Source organism: Astatotilapia calliptera, chromosome 3, assembly GCF_900246225.1.
Source record: "Astatotilapia calliptera chromosome 3, fAstCal1.2, whole genome shotgun sequence".
NCBI lineage: Eukaryota > Metazoa > Chordata > Actinopteri > Cichliformes > Cichlidae > Astatotilapia > Astatotilapia calliptera.
The window spans coordinates 28,574,298-28,591,232 of record NC_039304.1 but is presented as its reverse complement, the minus strand read 5'-3'; the positions used below and the strand labels follow the sequence as shown (position 1 = coordinate 28,591,232).

At 36.4% G+C, this 16,935-nt stretch overlaps 1 long non-coding RNA gene across 1 annotated transcript; it reads left to right on the top strand.

Moving 5' to 3' along the window:
* Positions 1 to 1,364: 1,364 nt before the first annotated feature.
* LOC113019163 (uncharacterized) lies at positions 1,365 to 4,027 on the top strand. Its single transcript, XR_003271963.1, has 4 exons — positions 1,365 to 1,462; positions 1,593 to 1,709; positions 2,160 to 2,349; positions 2,771 to 4,027. It is a non-coding gene; the product is annotated as an uncharacterized LOC113019163 (long non-coding RNA).
* Positions 4,028 to 16,935: the final 12,908 nt, after the last annotated feature.

Genomic DNA, 16,935 nt, shown 5'->3' with positions numbered 1-16,935 from the left:
ATCCCTGACCTGTCTGGTGTGTTCTTTGGACTTCATGGTGTTGTTGCTCCCAATATTCTCTTAGACAACCTCTGAGGCCGTCACAGAGCAGCTGTATTTGTCCTGATATTAGATTACACACAGGTGCACTCTGTTTAGTCATTAGCACTCATCAGGCAATATCTATGGGCAACTGACTGCACTCAGACCAAAAGGGCCTGAATACTTACGCACACCCCACTTTGCAGTTATTTATTTGTAAAAAATGTTTGGAATCATGTATGATTTTCGTTCCACTTCTCACGTGTACACCACTTTGTATTTGTCTTTCACGTGGAATTCCAATAAATTGATTCATGTTTGTGGCTGTAATGTGACAAAATGTGGGAAAGTTCAAGGGGGCCGAATACTTTTGCAAACCATTGTACAAACCCCTCCACCAAGATAACATATTGATTTGTGAAGAGGTTTTGTTATGTCTGAAAAATTGTTCCAAAATGAAAGTTGTCCCAAGCATGAGATGTGACCTCGATGTCAGCTTGATATTTCTCTTGAAGTCACCTTGACGTCTTTGTTAGACTTGTTTAGCAAAACAAGCCTTATGTTAAGAAATGACTTAGATTATCTTTATATCAATCACTACAATATGATATACAAAATTTTCAATCGAACGAATACCAAGAAAAAAAGTCAAAATCATCACCTTCTCCTCTGAATCCCACTTTTCATTCTACCAACTACACACCCAAGCCCTTGCCTCACAGTGTTGGTAATGCTGTGCTCTGTGACCAGACTTCCATACCTCAGGAATGTGCATCATTGTTGACCCAGAAAATCTTGCCTTGATTTTGGACTAGCTTTATTGTGTTTTTTCATCTGGGAGAAGATTATTAGTCTTAATTAAAATACTAACTGAGGAAGACAGAAAATCTTAGTGCAGAAATTCTAACAGACTAGAGCACCTGTACCTGTTCATCGGTCTCTGTCTCTCTAACTCCCTGTTCATTTTCAAAAATATGAGAACCAAACCCCAAGCAATATACCCTACAGTCCTGTAAATATTTTCAGTATTGTGGTAGAATAGCTTTCCACAGCCAGACTAATGATATGTTTCAGAGTTTTGATAAACCAGCAGAACCAGCATGAAGAGACATCGCATCCCAGTACTGGTGAACTACATATGTACACCCACATTGGTATGCCTATAATACAGTTAGTTAGTCTCCTCGAGGTCTGGTACAGTAGTAATGTGAGAAAATTAAACAGGTTCAGTTTCATATACTCATAACCTGAAATCACTCCATTTGCACTGCAGTACTTTTTGATGATGCACTGTTTTTGCTTCCTTTTCTTTGCCTTTCGACTATTTTGATTCCTGTTGACTAAAAGATAAAAAGAGGAAGTGGGTAAAGACGTCTGCAGTAATTCTAACACAGTAGAGCAACAGGATTATCAGTTCTCCACAGCACAACAACAAAGAAAGGTAAGATGACTAATGTCTCCTGGCTCATACTTTCTTGATACTTTTTTCTTGATTTGGTTGTGATTTGGTTGGTTGTGAAGCTGTCTAATGTTAAGGAAGTCATGATTTGAACGCGAAGTTTGTTCCACAGTTTAGGAGCAGTCACAGAAAAGGCTTCTTCACTCCTCTCTTCACTAATCTGGACCTTGGGAAAGCGAGGAGCATTTGGTCCACAGACCTCATTGATCTTGCAGGACCAGTTCAAAAGGTATGAGTGTGCTAATATAATAATAATAATAATAATAATAATAATAATAATAATAATAATAATAATATCATAAAATCATAAAGTTAATGCGAAAACTGACTGGCAGTCAGTGTAAGGATGTTAGTTTGGAACATATGTAATCTCACTTGCATGTGTTCAGTTAGTAACCATGCTGCAGTGTTTTGGACCAGCTGCAGTCAGCTAACCGATGACAGACTGACACTTAAATAAAGACTATTACAAAAGTAAAGGGGTGTGCATTTCAGAGGGTTGTTGACCCACTTTTAATCATGTGCATCACTAAATGAGCCACTGTGAGACCTTGTCTCACCCTATCATGGAACAAACATGTAACTGAAGAAGCCTCTTCAGTGAGGTGAAACATCTTCCAAGTCCTGTTGCCTTCTTTTCAGCCTCATTAGATTGTCGCCTTCTCTCTTTTCACTGCAGATAAAATGAGATTCATTGTCTTGATCACCATCATTGTCACTGTAGCCCTTATTGGTGGAGGCAGCAGTATGATTGCAGAGCCTTCATCACCGTGTCAGGACAAAAGCCCCAAAAGTCATTATAAAGAATTTCTCAGCAGACACATCCTTCAAGAGGAATTTGACAGAAATTCCCTAGATGCTTGGAAAAGGTAAATTAAAAGTACATCATTCAAAAAAGTTTAGTTTTATTGTGTGCAGTAGGAAACAACCTTTAAAGTAACAGCTTACAGGCTCCAGAGGGTTACATGCTGCTACACCACACGGTGCTGCTTTATGAGCATCTTCATGTGATGTCATTAAACTCAGCATTTTATGTGTCTAGAAACTAGAAGGTTTAAAGTAATAATGTTGTGGAGGAATTGTGTTACAAATAAGCGAACAGATTTCTGTATCCTGCTCCACATCGAGGCTTAGTGTTTATGAGTGCATATTGTTACCTATTAGAGGAATTGTAACACTGGGAACATTAGAAAATATTGAAAACTAAGCAGAAGTTGTTTAGCAAGCTGAAAACTGGCGTACTATCCATGATGTGATAATATGTACTGAATTATTGATCTATTAACGCAGGTATTTGAAAAAAGAACACCTCTGGTGCAGAACTACAGTGCAATCGTTCCTCAATAAAAGTGATCTGGAGAACGTGATCAGAATCTGCAGCAGAGACGGTCGACGCTTAAGCAAGACGGATAACTATGCAGGGAACTTGTGCATCAGCAACTCAGAAATGCTGATATATGAAGTCATATCCACAAAAAGCAACAAGGATTGTAAAATTACAGTTGGTGCAAAGAAAAGGGTTGTGATTGTGGCATGCAACAAGGTTGGAAACCAATGTCTCCCTGTTCATTTTCAGAAATATGAACAGCAGAGAGCAAGCAATATACCCTGCAGTCCTGCAAGGAATTTCAGTATTGTGGTAGAATAGCTTTCCACAGTCAGACCAATGATTCTGTGACAAACTTTGCTTGTTGCTATACTGATTATTAAAATTTCATGATGAGTTAAGATACATTTCTAAATTCAGTGACTTTGGTTGGTGTTAGTGCTAATTATGAATTTAGTTTTCTTTTTGGTCCATTATTGAAATAATAATCACACAGATTTCAATAACAAATGCTGATTCCACATTTCTAATATTTAATCTATGAAAGAAACATCTGATTGATGAGCACTTCTAACTAGCTGTCTAATATTTGGATTTTGGAGCTACTTGGTTTGTACTTGTGTTTTTGACTGTATGACCACTCCCACTTGTAAGAAAAACTGAGGGATTTTTTTATTTGTATCCTCGAAACAGAATTGTGTAACTTTGAGTTCCCTTTCTTCCTGTTTATTAAAGAAAGAAGTGTAACAGGAAACGGTATATTTGCTGTTAGACGTACGCATGCAAATGTTTGTGGTCACTATGTCCTCAGCCAATTTATTTTTAATTTGTACACTGTTGATTTTGGTTTGTGAAAATTGAAACATATACATGAGGTGTATTTAAGTTTCAGCGTTTGTCAGTTAAATAAGTTAGCACAACCAGACGAGACCAGGCCTTGGCTCATATGTTTTGAGGCTGGGGATTTGACATTACTGTGAATCAGTTTCTGTTTTAAAGGCTGTTTCTTGCTATAGCTACTCTGACCGTCCTCTGAACTTCCTTTTTTTTTTTTAAATAAACTTTAGGCACATATTCTTCTCTTGGTAAAATGTTCATCAGCTCTTCTGACTCTCCAGCTTTTATTTCAATTAAATATAAAACCCTCATTACCATTACATTACCAGGAACTTCTGATATCCTTACAGTTCCACAAATAAACATATCAGAAACTTGTGTAATCTGGTGTGGTGCAGTGTTGTTTTTTCTGTCCACTAATGCTCATTAAAAGCTATGGTTATCTTTGAATGCAAAAAGGAAGGAAAATGCAGTTAAAATGTTTGTCGTATTTTTGCACAAGACACAGTAGCAGTGAGATGAGATCAGTATCATATTCTTAACTGGCTGACTAAACATAAAATACAGAAGTATATTCAACACATAGAGGAAGTGTTACTTTTAAGTTAACCCTACCATCTTACATTTTTACAAGGGAAATGGTTGATGAAACATACACACACAAAAGCTTTAAAACCTTAAAACCACATTAAAAAACCTTTCAGTCAAGCAAACAAGCAACCGGTCAAGCTGTAACTTACAGCCATATTTGCCCATAATCACAAAACCCTGCTTTAGTGTCAATAAGTACTTGACAAAAAGCTTTGAGTCAAAAAAGTCACAAGTGTTTTATGTTATTGAACATTTGTGTGAACTATCAAAGTCAGAATCACAATCAGAATACTTTAATCATGTGGGTTACAGTTGCTCCAAGGAATAACAGCATAGCTGGACTGGCCATCGGGCATACCGGGCATTTGCCCGGTAGGCCGCTGGCGATTTTTTGTTTTTATGGGCCGATGGATTTTTTTTTTTTTTTTTTTTAGGAAGGGTGTATATAATGAAAGGTGTTGGATTGGCCAATTGGTCATGATCGACTCTGGGCTGGACCAATTACAGCCGAGGAGGCTGGATGCACCCTCCCCCTTGTTTAGCAATCACGTGATTTTCGCGCATTGCATGCCGGGAACTCGTGGCAAAACAATCCAAGTACCGCATCAAATGCAAGCATTTGCAGCACCGCAAAACGTTCATTCTCCGGTTCCAATACCACCTTGTTTTTTCTTTGCCGCACAAAAAAGGAATGTACAAAACAAAAGGAGAACAATGCCGGTCCGTACAAAGACAGACTCGACGAAAAGACAAAGAAAAGATACCAGGAAAAATCAAAGGAGTGAAAGGGTCAGACCCTTACGAGCACACAGAGGGACAAAAGACGTCAGCGTGCTGCCCAACTTTCACCACGCTCATATTTATAATTATACGGTTCTTGGAGTGAGTGCATACACTCATGAAGTTTAGTAACTTCAGGTCACTGCAATAAGCCCAGGTACAGTTTACCGACGGATGGGTGCAGGACCTTGAAATGCACCGTGTAGAACGACAGACTATCGTACGAACAAAGGTAAGTTTACCAGTCTTACAAATCGTCGTCATAGATACACATTCGTTAACCGTTTATTAATATAACCTTTGAGCTCAACGGTAATTAATTAGTAGTGGAAATAATTTCTGGTAGCATTACAGAAATGTAGCAATGACAATAATATTGTATGTTGTAATCGCACTGGACAATTAGTGATACAAAACAACTGTTTTATCCTGTGAATAAAAGTATATGTTTTTGTCAATGTACCATGGCAATAACAGAAGTGAAACGCAATATTGTGTCAGGACAATTCACTATTTATGCACAATAAACACAATAAATAAAGGAGCATAGCGCGACAATTTCTGTTCAGCGCCAGACTTGCTTGTAACCTATATCACCAATTATGTTAAGAAAAATGACGTATTAACTACTACAAAACTCTGACGTTTGTGGGAATGCTTGGAGCAGACTAACCTGTGAGCTGGAGTGTTCTGAGACGTTATATTTGGTATATCCAGACCATCTGTCGGCTCTTACTTCGGAAACATGGCTTAAAAAATTTCTCTTCAACAACGTAATCCGATAAAAAAACAAAAAACGATCTCTTTACCCGTCGGCTTCCCGTGGCTGTCATGCGACCAGCTATTGCAGTTAATAATACAACAGCTTCTTGGCATTTTTTGGGTTTCTTTTTATCGCTAGTACCTCTTGCCACAAGTTCCCAGAATCCTTTGCGGTTTTACCCCTGAATGACGTCACATTTTCAATCTTTATCCTGGTGGGCCGGTCTCTAGTCAAAATGCCCGGGCCGATTTTTTGTCCCAGTCCAGCCCTGAATAACAGTAACACACTAAACTTAAGCTTAAGATTGCAAACTTGTAAAGTGCATGATTAAAGATATTCTTCTGTTTCTATACTCCTCCCCTACATATCAGATGGTGGGGGAGGTTATAGCTATAGTGTTTACTGCAGGCACATTCCATGTGAAGACTCTGGTTTCCTTATTTGATAAAGAATGTTTACTTCCAGCCATTTAGGGGCATGCCTATGCTTTTATACGGTGTACCATTAAAGTGAAGCCATATACGGGTGAGCTGTAGAGTTAAAGAAGGGGCATACCATAACAGCAGATTTATGATTAAGGCCACCTTCCTGTGAGGAGGATGTGAGGAAGTGTTATGTCTCTTAGCTTGTTAAGCTTGTAACCCTCCATGCCTTTTATGAACAAATATCATCATGACAAATATCAACACGTGTAGTAGCCACAGAAATCTCAGCTAAATACTAAGAGATAAGATAAGATAAGATAAAACTTTATTAATCCCTCGGGTGGGTTCCTCTGGGAAATTTGGTATAAATTCGGTGGTTGTAGATAAACCATATCTACAACCACCAAACACAACAAAAACAAGTGATGATTAAATGTGCAAAATTACAAAAATGCAGACTACACTCTTAAGTACTGTTACGTTCTAAGTCTAGGCAAGGATTGAACGAAACAAGAAAATGGCCCTCACTCATGCACCACCCAAGAAAGAGCAAAACAGGGGAGTTTTGACAGCAGGAGTAACTGAAACAAGCTGCCTGCTTGTTGACACATGCGCACAAGCAACTACCTCATGATAAGCAAAGGCTAGCTGCTTCCTATTTTTCTGTGTTATGCTTCACCCACAGTGACCCAGATAGCAAATTTCACACGTACACTACAAGATTGCACTTCTTCATATACACAAATAGCACTGATCATTTTCCGACACCCAATTTGTATCAGGAAATGGCCCCATGTTTCCCTGCACGCTAATTTACTGGTAATGAAAAATAAGAAAGATCTGAAATAATTAGTCTGGGGTTTTTTTTCTTTTGTTTTTTTGGTTTTCTTGTCACCTTATCGGGACTGTTGTGTCTGTTTGCTTTTCCAAGCCAGTGATATTACAGTTTACATCGAGTTGTAATATGTTGTTTGTCCAGAAACAACATATTACAAGAAAACTGTATCGGCATTATGGCTTTTTAGTCATTTGTATAAAATAAAGCTATAATAACTATATGTGTGGATAACATGCATGATAACAACTAATTTCACGCTTACAATGTGTTCTCACTAGACTGAACTCTTTTTTTTACACAAATAGCATTCCCGCTATTGGGTGCTGTCAGTTTTGGTCAAGACGTAGTCACGTGTTGGCCTACTTCACACTAATTTACTGATAATGATCATCATCACATGCTATATACTGAGTGGTAAGATTGCAGAACTGTGAGTGGCTGCTTGCTCTTGTGATGACTGGTTGTGTGCTAGCATAGATAAGACGAGAGCAGGTTTAAAAAGCAGAAGCATTTCTGAACTTTTGTCAGAAAGTAAAACTTCATATCTCCTCGTACTACAACAGTTACGCTGACAATAAATAGCATCTATCTGATTGAACAGGTAAGAAAACTATTTTAATTATTACGCAAATGTTTGCAATTTTACCAGTTTACGGCCTTTTGTCATCTTTCTGTTAGTTTATTTATAAAGCAGAAGTGTTTCATATAAAATACATGAAAAACACAAATGCAAAAGCTGATAGGTGGATCTGCATAAATGGTTTGCTAGGTTTACTATTAAGAAACACAATGCCAGCATAAAGAATAAGACTGGAGATGAGGCCTGGATAAGTGAGAGAAAATGGATTGATGGATGGATAAACTTGCAAAATCATGTAGCTTACTAAATCGGCCTCGGCAGACAGTATGGGTGAAGTTAGCATAGACAGTGGTTCTAAACATAAGCCTCCAGCATACAGTAAACCCACATCTAATTGTTTTTTCTCCATTATTGGCTTCTCCTCAATGGCTCCCTGTTAAATCCAGGATCAAATTTAAAATCCTTTTTTAGGTTGCTTGAAGACGTTTCACCTCTCATCTGAGAAGCTTCTTCAGTTATACAGCCACTGGTGGAAAGTCCCAGACTTTAAGCCCTATGGGAGTGTTCCCAAGAGGGACATGGGCCCCCTATTGATCTCCTACCAAATCACCGGCGCCAAGGTGTGAAAATAGGTGTAGAACACAATCAGCCAAGGTATTGGGTGAACCCACTGTGAAACCTAGTTCTACCCTATCATGCAATTTACTGAGGTCAAATCGCGCAGGATGGCAGTTGGCATCAAGGCGTCTGGGAAGGGACCTTCAAACTGGATCGTAGATGGCAGACATTTGGTGTATTAAGCCACCGCCTCTGTTCAAAGTTGGTTGTTCAGAGTGGACATAGATGGCTTCTTCCACTCCTCTTTCAAACCATCTGTTTTTTTTAGCAAATGAAAGCTTATGTTTGACAATGACTTATATTATCCTTATAATCAACAAAATGAAATAAAAGACTTTTATCCATCCTCTTCCACTTATCCTTGTCATTGTCACGAGTGGGGGGGGGGGGGGGTAACGTGTCTAGCTTTTAAAGGCTAACTTCTCGTCTGTAACACAAGACAGCAAACATTTTGATACTGAATGGCTGTCGGTTAAAATGTTTACTGAACGTCTATTCATGTTTGAAAAACTGTTCCAAAGTGAAAGTGAAAATCTGGGTCAGATAAACCAAGTTTAGTTTATTTTCGTTGTGCTGACTTTTTACAGTTAGTCACAATAACTCATACTGTGTACTAGCTAGCATGACGGAGTTTCTATACAGCTGGGTGGGTGCTATGATGTTACTGATAGTGAAATTTATTAATAAGGTTAGTTAGTAGAGTTGCCAACCGTCCCGTAAAAAACAGAATCGTCCGGCATTCAGAGAAAATATTACGCGTTTTGTATTGAGCTGAAATGGAACAGTTTGTCGCGGACCTCAGCTAGGATGAAAAAGACACAAAGCTGCGGTTATTCTGTTTCTTTACGCTGTCAACTGCCTCTTATTCTCTCATTCTCTCCCCCCTCTCTCTCCTGTTGCTACTTCAATCATGAAACTGATCAGTGATCAGCTGATCGGCTTTTCTCTCTTGTTTATTTATCGCCCACTTTGCGCCAGATAGAGGAAACCAGCGGATGTCGCGCTAAACAACAGTAGAGCATTTAAGTTTGATCAGCTGTTGTTAGAATTTATTTAATATTAATTTCTAGTATCAGCTGATGTTTGCTGGAGCCACAGCTGTAAACCTGCTGGTCATGATGTCGGTTTGTATATGTGGTGAGAGGGAAAAAATGAAGATGAAACCAGGAGATGTCCTTAATGAATCATCAGAGCTGTGATGGAGAAACAGGTTTACCTTTTAGGTGACATGAATGAGTTGAAGGGAAGTTATGAACTGTTTCTGAGAGACAAATAACACCAGGATCATTTTTTATGTAGCTGACAGCTGGTAACTGTGCAGGGGCGGGTCTAGCAAAGTTTTGCCAGGGGCCAGGTAGGGCATTAACAGGGAAAGGGGGGCACAAAGAAATACTTTTCTTTCTTATTAAAATGTCTAGCTTTTATTAAATAATTATCTGAATCTTACAACCAAGGTTTTTTATCTGATGTAAAATGTATAGAAATCATACATACATCACACAATGAAAACAAACGCTGTCACAACAGCGTTTGTTTTCATTCAAAGGCTTTATGGCTTTTCCTATAGTACCTGGTGGGCCGGTCTCTAGGCAAAATGCCCGGGCCGATATTTTGTCCCAGTCCAGCCCTGCCAACTACACATCCAAGTCCTTGCCTCACAGTATTGATAATGCTGTGCTCTGTGACTAGGCCTCCATATGCATTGGTTCAGCAGTGTGCATTGTGATAACATGATCATTGTTGACCCTGGAAATTTTGCTTTGACTTAATGTGGCACATTACAATGCTAATATTACAATGTGATCTTAAAATGCTACAAAGATTTTTAAAAATACCACTCTTATGTAACTATCTGTGTTTTGGGTGCTTTCTTTCTTTCAGTACAAGTAAAATGAGCATAAACATTTTGACTGCCATCATCTTCACTGCATCCTTTTTCCCCTGGGCCATCAACATGACTGAATATCCAACATTCCCCTGTTACAACAAAAGCTCAGAATACAAATACAACAAATTTGTCAAAAATCACATCCTCCATGACAGCTTTGACAGAAATTCTCTAGATGCTTGGAAAAGGTAAGTTAAACACAAAAAAGCCTGAAACTGTGTGAAGTTCATTTGATTCTTCTATTTCTTTACACTTTGTTTGCTTACTCTGACTTACTCTCTACTATGTAATAATAATAATAATAATAACTATAATAGTAATGATGATGATGATGATGATTATTATTATAATTATTATTATTATTGTGCAATGGAATCTTGATTTATTCCACAGGTATTTGAAAAAGGAAGGCCTCTGGTGCCGAACTCCAGTGCAGTCCTTCATCAGTGACAGTGAGTGGAATGTCGACAGGATCTGCAGCAGTGATGGTCGTCGCTTGGCTGACTCAGTTACCTACGCAGGCAACTTGTGTATCAGCAACTCAGAAATGCTGATTTATGAGGTCACAATTAAGAAAACCAACAAGGGTCGTAAAATTAATGTTACTCGAGCCCAGAGGCCTGTTATTGTTGCGTGCGATAAGGTTGGAAACAAGTGCCTCCCAGTTCATTTTCAGAAATATGAGCACCAAACCCCAAGCAATATACCCTGCAATCCTGCAAGAATTGTCAGTATTGCAGTAGAATAGGTTTTCATTATCAAACGAATTAATCTGTTGCAAAAGTTTCAACTCATCATCTTTGAAGGGTGTTATGCTATAATCACTATGTCCCTTGTTTGTTACATTCTAAAAATAACCCACGATAGGTGAAATCTGTGAAGTAGTCACCTTTATTTTATTTTTACAAATATTATAGATGTTTTAAGGCTGTAAAACCCCTCACTATACTTTATACACTTTTCTCAGACAGGCATGAACATTTCTCTCCTTTTTAAACCTACATGTATAGTGAGTTCATTAGAACAAATTGAAGACTCTCTAGCACAATTCATAATTTATTCAAAGTCAAAAGTCAAAGTCAAAGTCATTCATTGCTGAAATAAAGATTAACACATCTTCCACGTTACCTTCAGAGTAAAAAAAATGCATTGCTTAAATATCTTATGTCTTGCCTTCTATCAGTGTCTGTAAAATAAATATTTTATTATTTATTAAGAATGATTATTCATTAATAGCTCTCGACATTGAGGATACTTCAATTTATAGTTGTGAGTAAAGGAACCAGTCTTAATTTTTGCCTGCGATTGAGTTCTTATTCTATTAATTTTTCATTGTTTTCACACTCATTCACACATGTTCCAATTAAGAATGAACTATGAAAATGTTTCTGTGCTCAGCAAGCAGCTTCACACTGTATTTATTATGTTAAACAGATTTATCATTTCGGTAGTACTTTATATTATAGCTCGATGATAAAGTGTTAATCAAAGATTAACAAGGCAGAAGAACGTTTTGTATTATATTGTAAGCTTGTAATGTATTACCACTCAATTACCAAAGTAATAGCCAGGGGGCGTTATACTGCAGTTTTTTGTTTGCTCTCAATTTTGACACGCCCTATTAAAGACTAATGTCAGTTTGTACATGCTTTTTTCAAATTCTTCAACCCTTTAAGACCTACCATAGAACCAAGTCTGCCAGAGCTTATCTTTATATTTTTACATGCTGTAGTGCCATTTTTGGGAGCATTTCAAGTTGCTATACATCAATACAACCATTATAGCCCAAACTTTAATTATATATATGCATTAAGTGTATAATAAATTGCAAAAATAAATAAATAAATAAACAACAAAAAAATTGAAAATTGTTTTTGGTTTTTTACATATATTTCTGGTTTAATTTAATTTCAGAGGTTTATTCCTCAAAACTGTAAATAGAAAAAAGTTGCACAAAATAGTTTCCAACGACAGGAAATTTATTTTGAGTGTTTTCATAGCTTTATTTTTGAGATACACCAATTTTTATATATTGCAGGAAAAACGAAGAAAAAAAGTATTATAATGCAAATTTGCAAAGAAACAGCATGTGCATCAAAATAAACAATTTCCAGCAGTGCAATTTGAGTTCTAAGCATCCCAGAAACTATAAATAAAAGCATAAAATCAAACATGACTTTTAAAAACACCACAGATTTCTGCAAAAATGGCGACACTTCCGGTTTCGGGTAGGTAATGGCGGACATGCGATTCGCGCTGACGTCTGTTTCAGCTGTGCTGGCGTTTTTGCACTGATCATCACCTGCATTCATGTATATATCAATCTGCTTTTTAAATTTTATGTTTAGTTTTTTTTTAAGTGTTTGTCTTAAAGTGTGTTTTACAGTTTAAAGTTTAAGTACAGCAGCAATTTCCTAATATTGTAAATCTGCTCAACCTTTAAAAATAGAAACTTTTCTGATTCTGATTCTGATAAGACATTAGTAAGGGTTTTCTCTTAGGCAGCAGTCCTCCTTCTCTCCTGGATCACCATCATTCTTTGGGTGCCTTGCAGTTTTGAAAATATCCAGCTGGAATAATCACACTTACTCAGGGCCGTATTGATGTGATGTTCTTCTGCTTCTCTGGCTGGGTCTGTGGGGATGGTGTTCGCTCTGTGTTGTAGCATCCTGATGATATCTCGTTTGTAGCATGGTTATTTTGTTGGCTTCAATCTAGTGGAAAATTTTCCAACTGGACATTTTCCAACTTGAAAATGTTCTACACAGTGTTGAGAATGTGTTTATAAAATACCAGTTAGGGAAAAACATGATAATAGCGGGAGTTTAAGACAAGCAAGGGAAGAACACTACTGTCAATAGGATTTCACAAGGAGGACGTTGAACAAAATGTGCTCATTTGCAAAACATGCCGTAAAATTGTTGCCCCCAAACTATTGACGCAAAAGGTAGCAGTACAACAATTTTTTTCCACTGCAAAATTAGGCTGTTTTTAAACTCCACATGCGAACATCTTCCCACACACACCAAATTAAACATTAAATAAACCAGCTGTGATTCCTGTGAATGTTCTTTGTCAGTCGTTTTTATAGTCACTATCTAGAATTTTGTTTTCATTTTTTTTGTAATTTAAGGTCATCAAATTTTTATTTTACTATTTTTATATGTTATATGCACAAAAGAGCACAGTTTTAATGTCAGGTTGTTATTTTGTCTTACTAATTATTGCTTGATGTTCTTTGTTATTACAGTGATCTTTTGTTTGTTTAAGGTCTGGATCTAGTTCTAGAATTTCAATTCAGTTTGATTTTTTGTATTCTGGGCTCAAATTGAGAGGGAAGGATTCATGGCAGCTAACTAAAACTATTTGTTTATTTGCAATCTCTTGTTGAAGACCATGAAAATAATATATTACTTTTAGTCAATTTGTTTTTTTTTCTGTAATTGTACTTATATTTAATATTGTGGCATACTGGTTCTCATGGGTTGACAGAGCTGGTTCATTGCTATTTAATTTGATACATTTTGATATTTTTTTTATAAAACAATTTCCTTTCAAAAAACTGACAGTAGGGTGAAAACACAATAAAATGTCTTTGTTCAGCAGGTCAATCAGCTAAATATAAACTGATATTTAGGGGCACTTAATTAAACGGAGTTATGACTTTCATTCAACCTTTATTACATTTGATATTTTTAGAATGTTTTTTACAGTTTTTTGTCACATTTACCATGAAGAAAAATTTGTCATTGAAGATGTTTGCCACATTTAATCAGATTTGATTGATTAATTGACAAATCAACAACATTAATATCCACTTCATGCATTCACCTGAAACGAAGCTCCATCAGTGTTTAGCCCATCTTCTCAGTTCAAAAAGCTAAAAAATGCAAAAAGGTCTGATAAGTTACCTCAGTGCAGGGCTCTAGCCTAACTTTTTGCCACAGTTGCACTGGTGCGCCTAACTTTTTTTCTTAGCTGCACCAGCACAAAAGTTAGCTGCACCCAAATTTTTCAACCCCATCGCTTAACACCGCAGCTGTACATGTTTACTTTAAAAAATGCTGTCCATACAGACAATATTGATTTATAAATGATTAACTAACAATCTTGTCAACACAAAGTTCTTTATTTGGAGCACATTTATAAAAGAAAGATACCTTACCATATTATTTGGACCATAAGGAGTACGCGATTATAAGGCGAATTAAGCAAAACCAAACAGTTGGGTTAAAATCAGGTGTTAGCCATTCAAGAATATTCCACTTCTTTGCTTTAATAATGTCCTTGGTTGCTTTGGTTGTATGTTTTGGGTCATTGTCAAGAAAGTGTTAAGAGAAAATGAGCAGTGTAATTAAATCTTTAAAGACGATGAAGAAAAGGATCATTCATAACACAGCCAGCCTTTTTTCATCCTGCCTTATGAGCAGCGTCACAAGTTGAACAAGTCTGTAAGTCATTTCTAGTAATCAAAACAACGTGTGGGTTTATTTATATAGGAGTGTTTCCGGAAACCTTCTGTACAGCATAAACTTAGGCATTATAATTCTTAAAACATCCTCATTCAGTTCACAGGAAAAGAAAAACACTTTTTAAAAGCTCTGTGACTTTGAGTGGATCTGGATGAAAATTTCTACTGCAAGACACCAACAAAAGAAAAACTAAACAAAAAGAAAGAAATACTTTATCTTAAAATGGTCACCTGCAATGGATACTGGAAGAATTTATTTAAAACACACACATTGAAAAATCCTTTCCTATTCCTCTGATCTTCAGCTGGACCCTATCATCTGAGCAAACTTAAGCACATTGTATTCCAATCATTGTTTTCTTGTACTCACACGTACCATTGATTCAAATCCACGCTCATGTGTCCAGATTGATTTCTGTACTAGAAATGGATAAGTGACATTTTCATTGGGAAACTACCAGGCTTTGTGACCTTCACTTCACCGGGCACTGACAGCGATTCAAACATCACCTGCAGAGGTGAAAATTTCACTCATTTTACCGTGTGTTTTTGGAAATTGAGTAATGTAAGTGCTGACAAAAATAGCACACACACACAGAGATCTTTGTAGTTGAATATATTTATTTGTATTTAAACATTGTTCTTTTTTATGCATGAAACAGCATTTCAGACATCATAACAAATTTCAAACACTGACACAGGAGAAATATTTTGTAAAATACAATTTATACATCCAGGAGACTATAGACTATATTGAAACGATGAAAACAGCTCTAAAAATCATCCATTCAATTTTAATTTTGGTGTCATTATTTTTTAATTATTTAATTGGATCAAAAGTAAAACCTGCCTAAGTTGACTATTGTGGAGCGACGGGACTTCTGGTAATTGTTTTTGGACGGATCCAAAATGTTAAACTGCTGTTAGAACCCCCTTTGTTAGATTAGATCAGAATTTAGACTGTTTTCTCATACAAAGATTTGTTGTTTCATAACTCAACTCTCCCTCTCTCTGTGAGAAAGGTGCCCAAACATGTGTGTTTTAATTGATTGATTCTGGCTGGGTTGCAGAGGATCAAATACTTATTTTACTCAATTAAATGCAAACTGATTTGTAACTTTTGCATAATGAGTCTTTTTTTTCTTTATCTATTAAAATGAAACCGCCATACTTATTAAATACAGTTCATTTCTTTGTAAGTAGAAACACACACACCCTTGTAAATTAGTATGCGGTGCTGTGAAGAACTGTTTTCTGTCTTCCTGGTTTCTTTTTTTATTCTTTTTTATTCTTTTTTTTTGCATATCTGTCACACTTACATGTTCCAGATCATCAAATAAATTACAATACTAAACAAATAATATTAATCTGACTGAAAACAAATAGCATTTTTCTAGCAATTATATGTCATGAACTAACCTCCAGATTTTTCTCTTGGTCTTCAGTTGCTGATGCAACAATACCCCTGAAGATGGACACACATTTTTACATGTAGTTCCATAAATGCTGAGACAGAGAGAACTTATTTTCAAATTTTGGCTTTGTAAACAGTTATTTTTTAAATGAAACGATTCAGATTCAGTTGAAGGACAGATTCTCAGCTTTGATTCAGTGGATTTAAAATCAAGAATAAAAATGTGAGGAACTAAAGCACTTTTTAACACGATTCATTCACTCCAGGGGTTCAAAAGTAATTTGACAAATTCAATAATTTAAAATAAAATGTTCATTTTCAATGAAAGCCTGAAGCCTTAAAATCATGGACATCACCAGAGGCTGGGTTTCCTTCTTTGTAATACTCTGCCACGTCTTTACAGCAATGGCTTTCAGTTGCTGTTTGTTTTCTTTTCTTTTCTATGTTCATCGTGAAGGAAATGTCAAGAGAAAATGAGTCATGTCATGTCATCTTTAACAATGAGGAAATGATCATTCATAACTCGACAGACTTTTTTCTTCCTGCCTTATGAGCAGTGTCACAGGTTGAACAAGCCTAGTAATTCATTTCTAGTAAGTCATTTCTAGTAATCGAAACAATGTGTGGGTTTATTTTTATGGGAGTATTTCCAGAAACCTTGTGTACAGTATAAACTTAGGCATTATAATTCTTAAAACATCCTCATTCAGTTCACAGAAAAAGAAAAACACTTTGTTAAAGTTCTGAGACTTGTAGATGAAAATTTCTGCTGCAAGACAACAACAAAAGAAAAACTAAACTAAACAAAAAGAAAGAAATACTTGATCTAATAAATAATATGTTTTTAATTTATTAAATTAAGAGCTTAAAAGATTAATCAGTGTAATTAAAACCTTACACTGATCAAATATGCATGCCAAATA